The sequence below is a fragment of the Dipodomys ordii genome, unplaced genomic scaffold (genome assembly GCF_000151885.1).
Source record: "Dipodomys ordii isolate 6190 unplaced genomic scaffold, Dord_2.0 Scaffold63, whole genome shotgun sequence".
Classification (NCBI taxonomy): Eukaryota; Metazoa; Chordata; class Mammalia; order Rodentia; family Heteromyidae; genus Dipodomys; species Dipodomys ordii.
In genome coordinates, this window is record NW_012267279.1 from 6,206,429 (window position 1) to 6,228,451 (window position 22,023).

Here is a 22,023-nt window from a genome sequence, read left to right on the forward strand (position 1 = left end):
TCTTGTTTATATTCCTTCTAAGATTTGAAGAGTGTTTTCCTTTCATTCTTGTCAAAATAATAATTACACAGCCTGGAATATAAAGGTATTTATAAATATTGAGAATATAGCTATTAGAACTGCATGCTCCTAATTTGGTGCACTTAATTTCAAAACCATCAACTTCTATACCTTTTAATGGAGCACTTCCTCATACTTTGCTTAGCCTTTTTTATTTTTTTACTTTTTAGAAAACATGTCCAGCCAACCTATGACAACTCAAATGAAATTTGAGAGAATAAACTGGCGATCATTTTTCTGAGGGGAGAGAGGCATTAAACACCATTGTGAGGAGGGGCAAAGATTGAGTCCAGAAATCCATGTTGAGGACAAAGAGTCTGCCTGGGAAGTTGGCATTTAATAAACACATCAAACACATGAAATAAATTGTGATCTGATCACATTAGAAGTATGCTTCAGCATGTCAGTTCAAGGGGAATTCCGCACGAGAAAGTGTTGGAGAACTTTTCTTTCAGCTCAGTGCCTTACACCATTTCAGTTTTTATCCAGATTCCTGACATGGGGTCATTCTGCGATGTCCAGTCTGACTTCCAGCTTCCAACTTCTGATCCTCTTGCCTTACTTTCCTGAGTACTGGAATTCTAGGTATGTATCACCATGCTGGGCTTTTCCAGGTTCCTTGGCTTTGAATATATTCTCCTTAGTCTAATTTGTATAAAAGTATTTATACATGAATATATGTGTATGCAAACATATTTATATTTATATTCTATATTACATCTATATTCTATTTATATCCTCTTATTTTATGGAAAGAGTGATACGGTGTGAATAAAGAATTATAATCACTATTTTTACCCTTATTGAACAAGCCCACAATTAACAGCTTCAGCTTTTGTTTTTGTTCCCTTTAAACTTTATTCAAATGTGCTCTTGTCATTCAGAAGCCATTTTCAGGTGTATTTAAAATGCTGGATGAATTAAAGAAAAGTCTGTGTTTCAAATGTTTGATAATTTGTGGATTGCCATGACAATATCACTTTAAATAGATAAGTTTTCCTGGTTCCAGGTCTAGCTTGTATAGCAATTTAGCATTGCTTCCAAATTGTTGCATTATGGGTAAGGGGTCCGATAGGGACAGAGGATCATTTTAGCCCCAGAAAAGCTGTAGATAGTGTCTAGAATGGGGGATAAAAGTCTTTATTGAGAAGAAAAAGAAGAGACATGGAAGCAGAAGCTGACTTCCACAGAATCAGAACTGGGGAGGGGAGGAGGTGGAGGGGGAAGGAATCAGGCCTCCCGTGTTCCTTTTTGTAATGCATTGCTTGTTTCCAGACTCCATGATAGAATTCTTCCATTGCAGGCAGAGGACTTTGTTAGATTGTAAATGAGTATGACTTTAAGCACTCTGTGGAAATATATTCTCCCCCTCCCCACACAGCCCATACATTATTTCTGCTTAGTTATAGTGGCTCCCATTTCCCGTAACTATCAGAGAGAACTTAATTCAACTCACACCACATCACTGTACAACTCTGCAGCTCTCTTAATCAACCTCTGTATCAGCCACAAATGTGCAGTATGACCTAATTTGAAAATGTCTCAAAGTGCTGACTCAAGCTGTTGGTGAATAAAGGCTAGTCATTACCATTATGACACTAATGTGATGCCGAATAAAACTGAGTTGCATCAGCTGAACATTAGTGTGCAAAAAATATTAGTGATTGCATCCATTTTCTGTTCATATTTTATTTATACATAGATATCTATACATCTATACATATGCATGTAGTTATTTATTTTTTGTTTGCTTGAAACAGCCTTACAACCTAATTTTTAAGTGCAGAGGAAGGAAGCCACATTTTAAGACTGGAAAAAAAAATCCCTACTAGATTAAAGGCAAATCATATGGATATCACAATTCCCTTGCCCCATAAGAGAAAGATTTGTTGTTGTTGTATTCTTATGAAAATATTTATATACTTATAAATGGTAACATATGAAAATTATCATCCAGTCTTTGGTGCCAGATTCTAAGATTTTTTTTAACATCCCTGGTACTATTTCTTGTTTCACTAAAATAAAAATTCTCCAACTTTGAGTTTTGAAATAAAGAGGATTTGGGATTTATTTCTTTTGTATACTGTTGCTTACTCCCTTAGTTGACAAAAACATTTCTTGAGACAGAAATACTCATAGTAAACATTAGTCATTAATTACCTGTGAACAACAGAGGTGAGATCAAGGACCAGAAATTATTTAGCTTCACCTCTGCTGACCATACTTTATAAATGCAACATAAATTATTTTCTTTCTGTATTTATGAGGAAAAACTCATATGCTCCTTTAATACTCATGCATGCTACAGCTAGTATTGCATTCAATCTCTAGGTAATTAGTAGTCAAAAACAAATGGGAAGGAATCTTTCTTAATTTAGAAAAATTATTTCAGTAGCCAATTGTTTCTGTTACCTGATAGCCTGTTTGAGTTTTTCAAATTCTAAAAATTTGGAACATAAAAGTAATGGATGAGTGATCTGATATCTCTGATCTTGATTAATGATTCAAACAATCTAAATACACAGGAGGTACTTTAAATATTTTTCAGGGAGAAGAAGTTTAGCTCTCAAGTCATTACCTCACCTATTTCAAGTTGAGAGTATATGTCATTGTAATACATTGCTCCAAATGATCAGTAAAGAATACAACTAAATTGCTGACGAGCTTTGTTCCTTCATGTTTTTTTTTTAAAAAGCAAAGTAAAACCTTATACGCAGAACATTTCTACTTTATGATAAACTTTAGTATGTTAGTGTATTTAACATTTTGTAAAAATGTAGCTTGGACAGTTTTATAGATCTACGTTTGATTTCCACACCAAGACAATTCATATCTCAAAAAAATTAGTTTGAATAATTTCAAAGCAGACTTGCCAGAACCAGCATTTAGAAGCATGGTTTTCACACTCAAGCACATACAGGCACACTTTGAATTTACCTAAAAAATGAGAATAGCAACAATCAAATTGTTCTTACTGTAAGGTTGTGTGGGGGGTGGGGGGGGAGGCTGAGGGTACAATTGTTGCAGATGGATTGCTAGCTTCTTAACAATTCATCCTTCTTAAGAGACAGAAGGGCAGCACCCTTTGGAGAAAAATCTTTCCTGTAGATTTTACTTTGTCCCTGCCAGGACAAATTGCATGCTAAGTTGGAATAATTTTGAGAGGTAAGACACTTCGATGACTGTCCTTGGAATACCCAGGAGCCCACATCCCTCTTTGGATGGTGGGAGACTGCCCCCTGCCCTCTTAATTGATGATTTACTATGCTCCTCCCTGGGGCCACAACCGATGATCTGTAAGTGTGTTGAATTTTGAGGCAAATATTAAATATAATCAATATAGAAAAATAAAGAAAAAAGAGAGGGAAAAAAGGCAATGAAAATTTATGACCTTAACATTCCTTCAGGGTCAAGCAATTTATCAAATTCTCTCACTTTCTGGTTTCAATTACACAGCCATTGTGGAAGGAACTTATTTTAGCAGGTTCATTTGCCTCAGTGGGGAATACAGGACTTTGGCCTAATGCTTCACCTTTAGTGCAGGCCATTTGAGCCTTAGAACAAATACCAATCATCACTCTTTGGGAAGAAAGAATCTGCATCGGCGAGGCCTATTGGAATGGAGTTTCTGTCAAGGTAAACGGTTGTCGGCAATGACTGTGGTAGAGTGGCGATAAATCCCATTTTATTGCTGAAAAATTCCAGCTTCTCTCCATGCCTGACAGCTCCCCACATTCTCATACCCATTTGGGCAATTTCTGCACTATGTCCATCTGGTTCTCATTACCTCTCAACCTGCCTGCGTCTGATCCAGAAAAAGTGCAGGTCAGAAACGGGCTAGGGGGGAAGAAATCAAGGTGCTGGACAGAACAGAAAGCAGGGAGTAGGCAGGAAGGGGGTCCGGGGTGGGAGAGCAGCAGAGATCAGGGCTGCCAACTAAGGCTCCGATCAGTCATCAGAAGGGCCATGTAGATAGATTAAAGGATGGTAATGGTAGGGCTGAAGCCAGGAAGCCAGAAGAAACATAAAAGACACCTGTTTTCAGGGCGTAAAAGAATGTGCCAGGTATGGTGGGTGCCAATCAGATGACCACAGAGCTCAGAGACTGTTCTAGAAGATCATGGATGGAGTCCACATACACACTTGACAAACAGGCTTCCAAATAGGGGAATCAAACTCGGCTAGGAATGCAATTTTGATTTAAAAAATCAAATGTGTTTTTTTTGTTGTTGTTGGTTGAGAAGAAAACTCTATACTTGCCAAACACTAGTACCTACTTTTACTCTTCTAAGACAATTCTTATTTAGAAGCTTGCTTGTCCTGATCCCAATTCATTTAGGATGGATTTATTCATGGAATAACAGAACTGCTATTGAGTTACTGGGGTATTCATAATATATTTGGAAATTGCAGTGTATTTATGTCCTCAACAAATTGACCTTATTCTCTGAAGCTGAAATTCTTTTGAACATAATTACCTCCATCCCCAAATTTTCCATACTAATTAGTCATGACATTATATGATAACTCCCGGACAAAAAAAGAAATGCATATAGTAAATATCTGGTATAAGTAATAACCTCACTTTAATATTAACCTAATTAGACTAGGATAAGACTATGTAGCTGTTATGTCTAAGTTTTAAATTTATGTATTATTATTCTTTTGAGAGGCTATTAAAGTTAATACTGAAATAGGCTTGTGGAAAGTACATTGAAGTAAAAATGATGAAGATCTGAGAACTTTTAATAAAAATTAGAATCACACGAATGATTGCACAGATGGTACTTATTTTACCACCTGATCGAAAGTCAAATTTTGCATGCAAATATCCAAAACCAGAATATGCAATTGCATATTCTTTACTTAGAATGAAGGTGCATGCCATTATTTAGTTTTGCAAATGGAATGTCCTGTTTAGATATGTTTGTTCATATCATGTTTTATTGCCTTCTGGAAGTTAGAGGTACAGAGGGAATTTCAGGTCCTTAACAATCATTCTTTCTGACAATCAGATCCCTCCTATAGGTCTATGAATATCTTTTTTTATTGAATTCTAATATCAAAATTATGCTAAATTTTAGTTACTGGACCTTTTAGACAAGAAATATTGGCTCCCAGTATTTGAGGGGTAATTTCTAAATTTTTAGGTTACAAGTGTTCAAAGGAAGATCTATAAGATGTACCAGGAAATTGTGAGTGAACACCACATGGACATTTAGGTGCAGAAAGAAATTATTTATAAACATTTTTGAATAAGAACAACTAGATGATTTGGATTGAGGTAAAGTACAAATGATAAAAAAGTGAAAGTTTGTCATTTGGTAATGTTAAAATGGTTGCTATTTAAAAGGAACAAATAGAATTCTCAAGCAGCCACCATTAGGCTGACATATTAAAAGTCATAAACAATGTCACATGTCCATTAAGATAGCTTTTGCATAACTGCATTTCTAATTGTGGAAGTAATTTCAGGTTCTTAGCCAAGAAGAATCTAAGTTGAACTTAGCTATCAAGATATATATATATATATATATACACATATATATATATATGTGTGTGTGTGTAGATATATATATTCCTTTAATGGAATAGTAGAGAATTCATGGCATGGCATGGGGGAGAGTGACATGGGTGACAATTTAACTTAATACTTGATAGCTACTTTCTTATAATGATGTGCCACAGGTTCAGTATACTGTGGAGGAAAGGGAAACGAAGAAATCAATGTATTCATACGGCTGTAGGGGATTTGCCACTTGTGGAGAGGAAAGTACTTAGAAGGCCATCAAAATACTTACAAAACAAATTATTTCCATTTAACTTTTGTCTAGGCAAACCCGGAATGCCTACAGGAAAACTGATTCTACTTTCACTGTAAGAAATATTTCGGCATCCAAATAGTTAATAGTATTATAGCTTCAAAAGAGCCTATTGGCTCACCCTCAAGGATGCCCTGCAGTTGTTGTTAAAGTCATCAGATGAAGCTAGCCTTCTCAGCTAGCCTTTAGATTTGTCTGCAAACAGTGAAAATGCTATAATAAATCGGTAACATATGTTGCCAGGCAAGGAGAAGTGATATAAATAAAGATACCAGGGGACCCAAACCCAGTACAAAGTGAAAAGAATTTTACTTTCCATCAATTTGCTAGCTAATTACCATTTGAAAAATAACTTGAGTGTTACCGTTATTTGCTTATATTCTTCCTCATTTTTCTCTTTTTCTCTTCAGATTGCATTCTTACCCAAATGTCTTCGTGAATGCCTGCTTTGCAGCTTGGTGGTAAGTCCCAGTTTTCCACAACCTTAAGGAAAAAAAATGCATAATATAAAAGATGCCAGAAAGACTTATGTAACCTGATGTTGGGGTTTTGTGAAATATACATGAGTTCCTGTGTGTGTGTGTGTGTGTGTGTGTGTGTGTGTGTGTAATGAAATAAAAAGAAAGGTTTATTTCTACAAGGATCAAAAGTGTGGGAAAGTGTGAATATGCAAATGAGACTCCCATCAGGAAAGCCACCTCTGGAATGGAAATGACAAAGCTTGGAACACACACAATCAATTATTTTCACTAGCATTTAAAATATAGAAAACAAAATCTGCTTTGGGAATTGACTGAATATTTTACTTAGTTTTTTTATTGAGACATCCTTTGAAAAATGGCATAATATAAATAGTTTTACAAAGCAACAATATAATCAATCTCTAAACTAGAATATAAATCAAGGATTTCATTAACTGCTGGTAGCCAGTTTAAATTGTAGTCTTGTCCATAATGTCTATCTATCTATGTATGTCCAAGTTATATTAAAAACCTTTAAATGGCTTTGTAATATCAGCTCCATCTAGCTATTATAATAATTAATGGTACTGTTTTATAAATCAATACATGTATTCTTGATAAATTCATATCCAGTTAATGGTGTAATTTAAATAAAAAATTAATGTAATAAAGGACATACAGAAATAGGCAGGAAATCTTTAAAGTTTAAGAGCTAAATTTGTCTGAATTCATTTTCAACCTGTTTTGGAAAAGTTTATATTTAAGATCAGTTGAGGTTTACCTTGTTTCTGTCAAACAAATCTTGTCCTTTGTGGTATTATATGGTTGTGAAGTTGTAAGGTTTTTGTTTTTTTTTTTTACTTGTTAAGTTTTAATTACATAAGTAGGATAAGGTAGGTTATCTTACTGCTATTACACGATTTTGTGATTATTGACTATTCTTTAGTAAAAAAAAAACAACCCTCATACTACTCACTTATTTTTAATACACTACTGAATGTTATTTTTGTGGAAAGTGTCAAAAATACCCAAAAGTTACCTATAAATTTTATTTAAGAGGAAAAAGGACTGCTTAGTTCAATGAATTCACATGTGTTAGACCCCAGCATTTTATCTGCTATCACCAAGTGGATGTTCCAGAAAGAATTTTAGAAAGCAAAGAAAAATGCATAGAAGAGTCAAGAATATATGTATTTTCACTTTACACTTGGGTAGAGAAACATTCTAGAGGAAAAACAAATGCCTGACTGTTCTAATTTTTAAAAGACAAATTAAAGGTACATTAAAGAATAACAAGATTTTGGAAAAACAAATAAAGGTTCTATGTTACAAATATATCAAACCCTTCCATCGTTCTAAATAAAAGTTCCTGCAGTTGAATATACTAAGCATTTTACAAAAGAAAAATAATCCTTCAGAATCGTTCAGCTCAGGATGCCCGTCCTGCCTGATAGTGGTGCAGGAATGTTCCTTTAATCCACTGAGCTTGCTTCTGACATTTTTCTTAACATTGCTGAGCCTTATTTAGAGCAGCAAAAGGAACGTGTGCAGTTTCCTTTGACACTGATGGGTATTTCAAAATGTGTGTGTGTGTGTGTGTGTGTGTGTGTGAGAGAGAGAGAGAGAGAGAGAGAGAGAGAGGGAGAGAGGGAGAGAGATTTGCTGCCAGTCACTTCCTCAAAAGACCAAAAGAACAAATACTATTTGCTAAAAGTTTACATTTCAAATGAAGCTCAATTCTAAAGCAGCCTCTTCCCTTTTAGAAAGCTGGTGCTTGGAAGAGCTGAGAAAAGAATGCACATTAGTGATTACATGTTAAAGTGCACTTAAGTCCTGAACCATTTAAAAATGTATTGTGTTTTTCAAGGGAACCTGCAGCAAAACCATTCCTAAGAGGCTTAATTTAGGTTTTATAGGGGGAACATAAAAAGACCAGGTTACAGCAACACACTGAAATATGAGGTCCATTTTAAATATCTTCATTTAAAAACGTATGTTTATTTTCCCTCCTGGGATCACTAACACGAGGCTTGTCACAGTCGGTGAGGACATGCTACATTCTTAAAAATTATCTGCTGGAGGGATCACATTCCAAGACAGGTTTGAGCATTTTTATAGCTATAGATAACCTCTTAATTATGTCACTGTCCTCCACTTGTTAATCAGGGACATTCACCATAGTTAGGCATGACGTGGTTTGGCTTTAGAAGAATATATTATTATTAAGGATTAGGAACACATCTTATCCCTAGCATTCTATTATTGAATGTATGATTTTAGCATGGCTAAAACCCTATTTACTCGCTTTAAATACAAAACATAGAAGAAAGCATCTAGAAACCTCTAACAGGGTTGCTCATTATTTCCAACTGTGCAGCCCATGAAAAGCTTTAAGAGACAGATCATTTTGCTTCTCCTGTCTCCTCCACATCCTACACAATTCCTGTTTGAAGCAATCGTGGTTTTTCTGCAGCCACCAGTGTCTGAGAGACTCAAATTCTCTTTGAGAGAGAAAGGTGTGAGTAGAGTAAATAAAATCATGTTTCACTGTTGTTTATCAACCCTCCTAGGTAGTTTTTCTGCCAGCCAACCTGCGCTGTTAAGACCCATAAAATTATGCAATAGCGACTTCCTTGGAGGTTCTCTAATCAGATAATGGCTGGTGTTAAGAGAGAAGGGCCCAAGGCAACATGGCTGGCACTTAACACCATGGTTGGTCATTACTTGTCTGGTAGAAACCAATAAACAACTGATTACTATCCTATAAGGAGCCAATATTTTACATTTATCCTAGTTATTTTTTCCCCTTTTTCTTCTTGACTTCTCATAACAGCAAGTATTTGTCAAGAAGATCTATGAGAAATAGCCTCACAGGCACCTTAAAAAGAAGAATTTTCCTAGCATAAAATGATGCCTTTTTGTGGAAAGATGGAAGTGATTCTGGTTTTTATAGCAACAAAGGTTTGATTAGCTTATAGTGCCTTTTTAAAGATGTGGACAGACACCTTCCAGTCCTACTGTCCTTGCTCCCTTCCCTCCTCAGTGACAGGTTCACAGACTGCAACCCGGGTGTGTGTGTGTGGGGGGGGTTACAATGCAAATATTTATATTTGAGCTCTGGCACTAACAGGGTCATTTTGCTTTCTCCGTATGCTTGTGATAATTGATGCTTCATATCTGAAGCTATGTTTCATTTATCTTTACCCAGGAAGATCGCATATAAATAAAATAAGGTAATTTATGGAAAGGAACTGGCCATTTGAAATAATAATCCTAAATTTTACTCTATAATCTTCTAAAACGGGAAGAGTTCAGAATGCAGAAGTATAAACTTCCAAGCATACCTGATTGCAAATGGAAAATTTGTGCAATTTTGAAAGCTTATTGAATTTGCCTGCATGAGTCACAAAAGACAGAGAGAAAAAAAGAAAGACCAGGAGAGAAAAGGTGCTAAACTAATGTATTCAGTCATGTTTCCAGTTCTTGTTACAAGTCCATTCACTTTCGCCTTATGTTTGAATACAATTTCTTTTTACCAACAAATACAAAATACAAATGGTAAGTCTTCTAATGTCTTCTTCCTTTCCCTGGAAACCTCATCTTAGAATGAAAAGAGGTGCATCCCTAAGAATTGGACCTTGATTTTTCCCAACCTCCTACAAAGTCAGGCAAACAAACAAAGGGGATGTAAGGGATTTCATTTATTTTGATAATCCTCCTTCTGCACTGAGCATTTTGCTGTCTTTGTCAAAGTGAATGACAACAATTTGGCCAACTCTCTCTGAGCTGCACTCAACAGTGACAGGCAAATTATCAGAGGCCCTGCACTTCTTATTATCAGAGGAGAAGCCATCAGGGGGACGCATGGAGGATACCTCTCCCTTGTCACTATTTGTCAGTGGGACAAGGGCCACTGCTATGGGTAGCTGACAGGTAATTTCAACAATAACAATTACTCCTATTACTGGTGTCATAAACAATTCGCCCAAGGCATGACAATAGCAAAGCTTTATAATTCAATGCCATATAAATAAATGCCAGAAGGTAACAAGTAATTTAGCTCCAATCAAGCTTTCACCTCAGCATTAATATTGTTATTGCAAGAAAATGGAAAATTGAAAAAATTCAATATGTTAATGAATTAAGAGAGGTTCAAGGGCTAGACAACAGGAGTAGGAACAAGGAAACCAAAATTATTATGGGATCATATTTGGTGACAATGTGGAGGCCAAATAGCAGTATAATTACTTTAAGACATGAAGGGAAACCTGGACTGTTATTACCTGAGACTTCAGATCTGGGGAAAATGTGACATGGCCTTTGAAAAAATATATATACCTTTCTCCAATCTCTGCAGAATAGAAGTAGAAATATGGGACTGTATATATAAAGTAGCAGTTCCCTGGCTTTCTCCCCAACCTGAAATATTTCATATGAAGCAGAGACAGGAGTATGAAAGGAACATTTCGAGCTGATCAAGAAAATCGCATCAGCACCTGCTTCCTTTATGTTAAGTGTCATAATGAAATACTTACAACCTTATTATTTTGTTTGTTTGTATTTTGAAATCTGGGCTGGAAGGTCAAAGAACAGTCTTCTTTACTCTCTAGCTGATCACCTTTTGGAAGTAGATCAGGAGATACAGTCTAATCTTTGTAGGTAAAACTTCCTGATCAAAGCAATTTGCAATTTTTTAGTATTTGTCCAGCAAGACAATATGCCATCACAGTGACAGCAGTAAAAGAATTTGAAAATCTCTAATTAGGAGAACTGCAGAGCAATTAACGCATGTCAAATTTCACTTCATCAAGTGCCACTCTAATTTTCCCTCTAAAAATTAATGGATTTTTTTTCCCTTTTGGGGTGTCTGTGTGTGTGTGTGTGTGTGTGTGTCCCCTTAAGGCAATGTTGATTCAAATCTGCTCAAGATGCAGTGTTGCACAGCTAAGCATCTTCTTGATTACAATCCGCCACACTCCTAACTGCGCTCATTCTCACTGCCGCCGATACTTTGTCAACAGTCAAATTACACCACGCTGATAACAATGCATAATGCTGTTTCTCCTCCGAGGCCCCTGCCAGGAGAGGGGGGTTCATAAGAATGGGATGCTTTCTTTTCCACTGTCTCCAAAAAGAAGTTTGTGTGACTATGTCTCCCCACCCCCAGCCCAGGCATCCCTTTTAATTCAAATTTAATTTGTTAATTTCAAGAAGGAAGTAAAATGATGGCATCTAAAAAATTCCCCGTGAAGACAAAGAAATCAGAGGAAGAATAGGAATCCAGAATCTCTGTGGCCAAAGTTTTGCTTAAACAGTTTGTTCAGAGAGCTGTTTCAAGATCACTATTTTTGATTCAATACCAGATTTTTCTTTTTTTCTATTTGACTCATGGACTATAAACATTTGAAGAGACAGTATTTAGATTGTGAGAGAAGTCTGTTTAACTGCCATATTTGCCAGGATCCTCAAAACATCTCAGAGCTCAGAAGATATATGAGGCGTTTTTTTTTTTTTTTGAGAAGATGTGAAAGAGGGGGGGATGGTGACTGTATATTCCAGATACATGTTGATTCACTTGAACTATGTTTTTTTTTAAATTCTATTTGCTAGATACCAGTGGGTGTCTTTGAACCATCAGTGCTTGGAAAGAATATTTTGTCTCTGAAAAAAAGGAAAGAAATGCAGAGATTAAAACATGCTTTTACAAGTTCAGCCTTTTTCAAGAGATTACCCAGATTTCTTAATTTTTTAAAAAAGGGGTCAGCTTCAGAAATGAATAAACTAAACAAAATATGAGAGATATCTCTTTATAGAGTCTTTGTGGGATGGGAACCTTTACATAAGTTGACCTTTCAGATTTCTGAGCATGGCAGTATATTTTCGGTTGTGCTTTCTTTTATCATATGTATTCCATTAAAAACAAACTTGGGATGTGCATTTCATGTATAGATCAAATCTAGCTTCACATTCACTTGACTACTAACTCAAAAATTGAAACTTGTCGTTTTGAAGTTTGTGCTTCCAAATATTAAACATCTCTTCCTTTTCAGATGACCCTATCCTAGCCTATTATTAAGGAGTGTATTGCAAACAAAAGAAAATGACAGTCCCTTCTGAACAACCAGAAGTTCCTTTCACTCAAAATCAATTGTTGTCCACTAGAATAGTTGCAATTAAATTTGCACAAATTGAAGTATCATATATATATGATGTATGGATATATATCGATATATACTTGAAATATGTATTTGTTCATATATATATATTTCAATACTGATTCCAGAGTTTCATATGGCTTACTGAAACAAGGGTATTTTGATAAAGCCAAGCTCTGTATCCTTTTGAAAACAAAACAAAACAAAGCAAAACCCTGGAAACGATCTCATATTAAAACATTGCTAGAGGATTGTAAAGGGAAATTTAAAGGGAGAAAACTTGATTATATAATGCAATCCAGCAGTAATCAATTTTACCTTCAATATCTTGCTTTTGTTTTCAAAATGCTAAATAAACAATACATAATGCATCCCTCATCAGCCAAACCGTGGAGGCTCTGTGCTCAGATAACAGGAAACATATTCAATTTTCCTAACAGAAGACAGTTCATTAAGCTGTGCCACATCAAATAAAACTTTAATTTCTCCAGCATCAGAGTCGCAATGAAAGCAATTGAAGAAGATGAGCCATATGGTACTTCTATCAGCAAACACATATTGCTCATTCCCCCAAAGTTTTCTAATTCTGCTCCCCAGACCTGTGTAATATAGATAATGTGCTTCGAGAGCAGCAACCATGAGCTATCTAGTGTACACTTCTAATACTGTATTTAATGGGAAATAATGAATCATAAAAGCCTAGAGAAGACGGCTTTTGCTAACCTAAATCTCAGCTGTAATTTCATTGTTCTGTGCCTAACATGCTGTTTGCCCTTTCAAACAACAGCAGTTGAACATAATTATGCTGCTTCCAACCTGGGCTTGGAAAAGCATCCCTAATAGAACCAAGTTTTTATTAACTCCTGAAATTCTGAATCTAATGATGCACTGATGCAGACATTGACATAACTGAGCACGTGTGTAGGTTGCATACCCAAAGAAGCATTTTTCTCCTTCTTCTCTTGGGTCAGATCTCTTCAGGGTTTTCCCCTACTGCTCCCCTCTCTTATTCCTTGCTTTCCACCCCCTCCTCTATCCCATGCAACAGGAGTGGCATGATTAAAAACGAGGAGATTTTCTCGTTATTAGCAAATTTGACTTTTGCCTGATGAAATGCACACCAAATGTGAAAGCTACACAGTGCTCACAAGAAATGGTCTCTGCTCCGATCCTAGCTATGGAGATGAAATAGTTTAGGTAAAGGAAGTATAATGCTCTTTATCCACCTAGCTCTGTAGAATGCTAGGACTGGGTTATAAATGAGAGAGTGGAATCATGCTGAGCTTTCCTAGTGATGGTGTTTTGACACGTGTGAAGAGCACAGCGTTTTCCCTCTTACCTTAGATATTTGACTAGCCACCTAAACAAAACGTATGAGCTCAAATGCAGCCGTTTATGTGTCCTGAGTCCTCTTTCTAGTAAGATCTTGGGCTCAGGCTTTGTTCATTTTATCTTTTTCTTTTTTTAGAGAAAACTGTTGTTGGTTTGGTCTCCCCCGCCCCCGCCCCACTCCCTGCCCCAATAGGTTGATGATTTCAGCTTTTATAAAGCTCATCAAATCAATATTTTACCAACATGATGCTAATTTAAAACACCATCAAAGTAACACCGTGGATACACATTGAAAACATATTTTAATTGTTGTGTTTGTTTTGGCATCATATGAACCAAGGACAATTACATTAAAAAAAGGAGACCTTTAAAAGTTAGAGATTGCCTTTTTAAAGCTTATTAGAATCAGCATGTTACATGCCTGTCTCTGAATTAGCTCTGCACACTTGATTGCCATCATTAAAACTAGTTGTTTGGGTGTAACTCAAAGCCGATTCTTACTAGTTGTTAACTTGAAATCTCCATTGAAATTGGGGGAAAGCAACAACAATAACAACAACAACAACAACAAAGCCTCTTTCTCCTTGGAACTCCTGGAAGAAACAGTTACAAAATGTGAACTAGCTCCAGTCCAGACAGCAACATTAAACCACGAAAAGACCAACAGGTAAAATAACTACAGTAACATCTGAAACACAGGGAAAAAAAAAAAAAGAAAAAAATCACAACAACAAAGAAGCAGTCCATTGATTATACTTCATGAATGCCTTAAAACAAATGTTTAAACAGTTTTCTGAAACTGCAGAAAGCCTCTTCATGCTCCAGTGGCTTGCAATGACAATGGTGTATTGCAATGTAAAACACGCTGGAGGATAAAAAGGTGCTTTTTGTTACCATTTTATCAAAGCTGTTCATCTTCGAGCTGCAGGCAGCATTTTGCTGGAATTGCAGATATTTCTCTGTCCAGGCTCCTTTGTTTGTGCATCTCATTTGCATATATTTATCTCCAGCTGAGGGTGCTTTCGGCTCATTAAGGCCTCCCTTCAGATTATTTCATAAGCCAGCTGCTAAGAGGGATTTCACCTGTGGTGACTGAGAAAAGAAGGGTGAAAAACTAAATTCTTCATAAAAAGAAAATCTTCTGAGTCTCTTCCCCTATAAATGGGCACCATTTGTGTTAAACAGCCTCTTGTCATGATAGATGCCTCCAGGGGTCAGGGGTTAAAGTTGATTTGAAGGTCAGCAGTAAAACAACAGATAAACCAGACGCCAAACTGGTTCCTTAGCTGTCGGTGGGAGCTGTGGTACAACCAGGTCCTGAACCTTTTTCAACCTCTAATAAAACAGGGGATGAATCTGAAGTGGATCAAGCAGGCCCCTGAGGAAGCAGCACAGAAAAACACAAATAATATCACTATCAGCCAGCCACGGGAAACAATGGGGCATTTCTCCCTGCTTCATACATGCTGCTATTGTTTCAAGGGCTGGGGAATTAATTCCACTTATTTATTTAAGGCGTGTCAACTCACTGCCTAAACCTGTTTCAGTGTCAAGATGAATAAAACTTTTATGGCTCATAAAATAGAGCCATTCATCTCAATGTTCTTTGTGGTGCGTGTATTTTTATTTATTTATTTATATATATATTTTTCCTGGTACACTCAGCCAGGCCTCTGCTCCGAAATGGTTACATCTGAACCCACTGTTGCTATAGAAAAAAAAAAAAAACACTGGCAAATGAATCTCCAAAGAAATGACACAGGGAAGCATTATTAGCTGCAGTGAAATTACTCTCCCCCAAATTCCTCTTCAAAGCTCTTCACCCAGTTGTATCTGCCTCGAACATGCATTATTTACAAAGCAGAAGTTTCATTATTTTAGAGGAAAGTTCAAAAATGATTGCATTAAAAATTAGCTTCCGAGAACATTAGGTTTTTCATTGCATTTTAGAAATGCAGCCTTCTTAAGGTTTGCATTCATCATTTTTTTGCTCCAATATTCACTTACTCAGTCAGTTCATACTGATGTAATGACCAAATGCCTTTCTTAACTCTACTACTCTGAATTTTATGTTTGATTTTAAGCATGAAATGGCATGAGTAAATTGCAAAGAAAAATGCATTTATGTGAATTCTGTAGTATACATTTTTTTCAAAGTTCAGTCATGGAGTTAATTTTTCTTTAGATTTCTTGCCAAGTGATTTTAATAATAATGCAATACTAATAAACAAGTTAACAGCTATCATATGCCATACAGTGTTAAGCACATGCATTTTCTCCTGTAATTATTAGTAATAATTCAACCCAAGTCATATTATCTGCAATACATCTTAGTTAAAACAAAAGGTTTCAATCAAACAATATGATTGTTATAGCAGATGAGGATAGCTTTATTAGGTAATACCAGAGGACTATGATTGCTTTCTATTGAAATGGGTCAAAAAAAAAGCTATTTGGGGAGATTTCACACATTTTCCTATCACATCCTCAATCATGTCCATCATAGGTCTTTACTCCATTGCAATGTAAATTAGTTTGTGGAGATATTGTCATATTTTAGTATAAGGCAATTGTGTTCCATTTACTATATTGTTTTGGTTACTTTGCTAATAAGTTCTTAATGAATACTGTAGTCTGTATTTAAGATTCTGGAGTCCTGGATTACTTAGGATTTAGTGAGTTAGTAGATCAGGATAATATTTTTCTACTATGGACTTAAGTGTTTCCTACTAAGAGATTGTTTGAGAAATGACCTTGACAGAAGTTAGGCTTTTATTGTGTGGTTGTGCACAAAGACATGGCCTTGTGGAAGAAGGGGTCCAGTTTGCTGGGGGGCACCTTTTTTTACCTTTTTTCTTAACCTACCCTTTGAGTGGATGCATGCCTCTTAGAGGTACCTCTTGCTTCACATATGGAGAGAACATACATGAAACAGTCTTGTTTGAAAATGCAACTGCTTTCAAGTAAGTCACCAGGCCAGAAGAAAAATATTTCAGCTCATAATTGATTGCATTTTGGTAATCTATAGCAACATGTTCTCATTTAAGCATGAAGCAGGAGATTTTTCTTCCATAACTAATTACAGTTTTAAAAAGGCAAACAGTCTTGCTTCACACAAGGAGCTCAACTTGTGGTTGGAGAAATTTTCTGACTTATTAAATGTTGTTTATATCCTCATCTTTGTAGACCCTCTGCCTTCCCAAAGCATTTTATAGCTCCCTCCATAACTGACTTATCAATTTTCTTCTGACCTTCTGCATTAAATTTAACCTCACCCCACCCCCAAACACAGAAATCTCCAAGCAACTAGAACAGAGTAAAAAATATACAATTTGCTCTCTCCAAGTCTGCTTTCACATCTCCTGTTTTATTTTTTTTTCTTTTTCCCTTTTTTCTTTTACTTCAATCTAATAGCTAATTCTTAAGCTCAGCCAAATAGTTAAAAATGTTAAGTGCAAGCAAAGCCTCCTACCTCCCCCTCATATTTGTCTCTGTTTATGGAATGGGTCCCAGTTTCCTCCTCTTCTCCTTCAGCCTGGGGTCTTCAGGTCAGAACACTGTAAATACACACAGCTCTGGCTGGACTCATAAATCTGAGCAAAGGGCAGGCTTATATATTCAGATAAGCTCGGGTAGGGATAGGGGCATGGAACGAGGGAAATCTAGGGGAGTCTGAGGCTCTGCAGCCATGCTCAGAGAAAATTGAACTAAAACAAAATCCCAGAATCCTTAGTGGGAAAAGAAAACAGATTCATGTCTTGGAACATCTCTTTTTTATTTCTAATGGATGAGGTTGGCACAGCTTCCTCTTGGTTTATTTTATTTTTTTCCACATTGCTTATATTCACATCCTTACCAAATATATTATCTTAGAGGCAATCAAATTAAACAATAAATTTCATTTATTTCCAATGTCCTTTTTCTCCATTTATTCTTAAGTGTATTTGTTTGTGTTTTGACCTTCGTGTGTGCCGGTGGGTGCATAGGTGACGCAAATTAGAGTCATTTTACCAGGAATTCTTCTCTCCTGTCATTTTTCAATCCCAAGGTCTTGGACAAAATAACCTCGTTGTTAGTCACCACATTGAGTCCCAAGGAAAATACATCTGAAGGAGTTAGGGATGACAAAGTGATACATAGATGCTTCAATACACTTCCTGCTTCAAGGCTTCTACTGCGTTTCTGGGTCTAAATGTTTTCTGTTGTAGTTTCAGATTTCAAAATTTTCTGTGCCTTTTTAAGGGCTATTTTTCAGAGGGCTGAGGCAGGGGTGGGGGTGGTAGGGGGCAGTTTGCCATCTGGGAACACAGATATTGCCACAAAAGAAAATCCTGAGTAAGATGATCCTGGTTGACAAAGTACTTCCCATTAGGTTTCCGCTTTGACTCTTCTACTTTTTCTTCCTTTCCTCTTCTTTCCTAAAGGCACTGGAAATTGAACTCAGAGCTCAAGCTTGCTAGGCAAGTGTTCTTCCTCTTGAACCATACCCTCCCTCCACACTTTTTATTTTTCCCTGAAACAGTCTCCTGTGTTTGCCTTTGCCTGGTTATGATCTGATCATCTTGTACTACTTTCCTCCCTGAGAGCTGAGATTATAGGCCTGAGACAAATGCTTATATTTCTTTAAATGAAGTGAGTCATACCACAGAATGCCTTGAACATTTTAGGCTTCAAGATTGTGTGGCTCTTAATTTGTTTCCAAGTAGCGTTTTATAGAACTTTTATGATGTGTTTTTCTGTTATTTTTTTAAAATCAGATTTCTCAAGGTTACAGGGTATTTTTAAGACTAATTTATGTGCCTCAAAAGTAGCTCCTTGATTAAAAAATTAGTGAAAATTTCATGTAATTAGAAAATGTTATGGGGAAAAAATTGCCAAGAGAGTAATTGGGCCAGGAGTTTGGAATGTTGCCTATATTCAGTCTCATAAGTGATGATAATGTAATAATAATAACAATAATAATTTATTGAGTATGTATTTTTGGAAAACAATTTGCTAGGTACTTTAGATAGATGTTAATTGTCACTTCTCCAACACCTTACCCTTTCACTTTGCATTGAAAAAATTGCTGATTTACAAAGGAGAAAAACTTATCCTGTAATATACACCTAAAATGATTGCTTGAATATGATTCTGGCTCTACAGTTATCTCCTGAGCTCCCTGTCATAGCCTTGGTTTCCTCATCTTCAAGACAAGAATCATGAATGGAACGCTGTCTACTTAGCAATGATTATTTGACAGCCAGGTTGGGCTTTCTCAAACCCATTCTCCCCTGAACTTCAACTTTGCCTGGGCAACCATTGTCTGGCATCCTGGCAGGGCTCTCTCAAAGACCCATGTAAAAGACCCAGGATCCCACGTCTGAAATGGAACTTTTAAATTCGACACCAGACCTGCATCTCCTCTGTGACCTGTGGCACTTAAACAAAGTGCTTGCTATTCCATAGGCTGGTGAAGGGCTCTCCAGATGCCTCTACTCACCTCCACCATCACCATATAGCCTGGATAAGGTGTGCAGTGGGAACCTCAGGGCAGTGGCTGTCCCTGCCTGCCTCCTTGGGTTTGTATCCTTGCTCGCTGTTGACCAACAGTGTAGCACTGGACAAGTTATCTCCTCTGTGCTTCAATGAGTTGTAAAACAAGATCGGAACTATGACTTATTCTTTTATAAAGTGGCCTTGTTTAGGCTTTTGGTATTATCTAACTGAAAACCATTAACATTATCTTTAGGTTAGTGGTCCTGTGGTCAGGCTCTTGCTTTGGTAGGCCTGTCTTCAGGGTTATAGAATAAAAGAAACATCATATATTGTGTTTTCCTGATTAAAATCTTTGCCCAGTCTTTGGGAAATGAGGGGAAAAAGAATCACCTTCTACCTGTTGTTAAATTAAATGGAAAAAAAATCCACTCGACTTGCTTATCACAATTCTTTTTACATCAATATAAGGTATGTGGTGATGACTGCCTTCTTATTGCAAAAATTGTTGACACATTTTTTGCTATTTGTTGCTCTTTCCTCATATTTCCTCATATACTTAGTTATGAAATATATTGTACCTAGAGTGTGTATTAAAATGTTTATGTGTATTTTAAATAATGGATATGTGAGGATATAGTTCAGTAGTAGATTCTATGGTCACCATGCACAAAGTCCTGAGTCCAATCCTCAATAGTCCAATCCCCCCAAAAAGCAAACAAATGAATAAAACAGGGGTTGTGGGCATGGCTCATGGCATAGAGCACTTGACTGGCAGATTTAAGATCCTGAGTTTAAACCCTACTACCACCAAAAAAGAAAAAAAAAAGTTTGCTGGAGGGATAACTCAATGACAGGGCTCTTGTCTAGCAAGCACAAGGCCCTGAGTTTAAACTCTGGTTTTTCCAGTAAGAAAGAAATAAAGCCATGGGGGTAAAACCCAAATAAGGTGAACATCTGCAATTTACCATTAATAAATTAAAAAGGGCAAAATTGTCAGTTCCTTAACCATCTCTATATACTATCCTGAGCACATTCCCTCTTTTTTCTTCAGGGATTACAATACTCCATACCAGCTCACCATATACTTGCTTTACTTCATAATTGTAATCTAATAAATATATCTTTTTTAAATAAGTTTTTTTATTGTGAAAATACTGTACAGAGGGGTTACAATTACATGAGCAAGGTATGAGTACATTTCTTATCAAGCATTGTTACTTCCTCCTTTGTTTTTCCCCTCCCGTCTCTTCCCTCCCATCTCCACAACTATACTCCCCCCAAATGTATCAGTCTTTATGCTTCTCTTTCTTTGTCGTTTCTCTTCTTCACCCCCATCTTCCTTCTCCTATTCTTTCTTCTCCTCCTTTTCCTTTTCCTCCCCTTTGTTCATTTTTCTTCTTTGTTTTCTGTAGTAGGGATCAAATTCAGAACCTTATGCCTACTGAACATGCCCTTTCCTACTAAGCTATGCTACTATACATATGTATATATATTTATACATAGATGCCCATGTAGTATATATCATCACTATGGAATGTTATTGCACGGGTAGTCTTCTAGACTTTATAGTTCCAATGTAAAGTCTATGAAATGTGAATTGTCTCTCTTGGTATTTATAGTCTTGTGTAACTCTCTCTACTGTTGTGCCAGTGCTGTTGGGCAAGGTGACCAATAGAAGATGATAAAAATGAGGGCATGATTAAGTTACAAAAACTGTGACTTCCATTTCAGATATCTCTCTGTCTCCTTTGAGCCTCTCATTCTAGAGGAAGAAGCTCCCACGTTGTGAGCAGTTTCCTGGAGGCGCCCATTAAAGTCAGAAACAGCATCCAGGCAACAGCTAGGGAGGAAAAGTCATCCGCCAGCGACTATGTGGATCTAGCTCCTTTGGTATTGAAGTTACTGCAGGTTGAGAGCAAGTTCATAAATGAACTAGAATTTCCCAGCAAAGCTGTACCTGAAACCCTGACCCACAGAACTGAGATCTGAAATGTTCATTGTTTTAAGCAAAGTTTTGGAGTTGGTTGTTATGCAGCAAAAACGACCAATTAGATGATTAGTATGATTAATTAATTGTACAATTGTTTATTGGTATGACTTATTATATAATTTATAATTATATAAAGTATACACTTATTATTTAATTAGTCATGTTAAAAAAGAAGGGAAAGTAAAGATAACTTGTTACTTGTAACCTGAAATGTGTTAAGCATCTTCAAAATTTTAAATTGGTCTCTATTTATGGCTATAAAAGTTCTTTCAATGTCTTTATAGGTGATAATTAAAGCAAAACATTCATTATGGCATATTAGCACAAAATGCAATCCATCAAAGAACACAGAAAGATAAAAATAGTTAAGTAAGTAATATGACTACTCATAGGAGTATTACAAAGGCAAGAAAATTTTAGCAATCAGTATTATGATATATTGCCTAAATAATGTTTGTTGAAATGAGAAAGATATGCTGTAAAAACAGAATAAAACAAACTACCTACTGATATAAAGTGAAAAAAGACCTCTTTTCTGTTGTGGAATTTTGTGGGGATTTGTTTTAGTAAAACTGTTCTGAACTTCAGAAGTTCCCTCTAATAAACATAGATTATTACTTTTTTTTCTTTTTTTTAATTTAATTTTATTTGTGAACATACTGTACAGAGGGGTTACAATTACATGGGCAGGATAATGCGTACATTTCTTACCAAGCATTGCAGCC

At 36.3% G+C, this 22,023-nt stretch overlaps 1 long non-coding RNA gene across 1 annotated transcript in view; it reads left to right on the forward strand.

Annotated features, from left to right (window-relative positions):
- The first annotated feature begins 544 nt into the window (after positions 1-544).
- LOC105990175 overlaps positions 545-22,023 on the forward strand; it is a 39,119-nt gene continuing 17,640 nt past the window's right edge. Inside the window, exons 1-2 of the long non-coding RNA XR_001175297.1 lie at positions 545-645; positions 6,293-6,343. This is a non-coding gene — a long non-coding RNA (uncharacterized LOC105990175). The remainder of the gene's footprint in view (positions 646-6,292; positions 6,344-22,023) is intronic.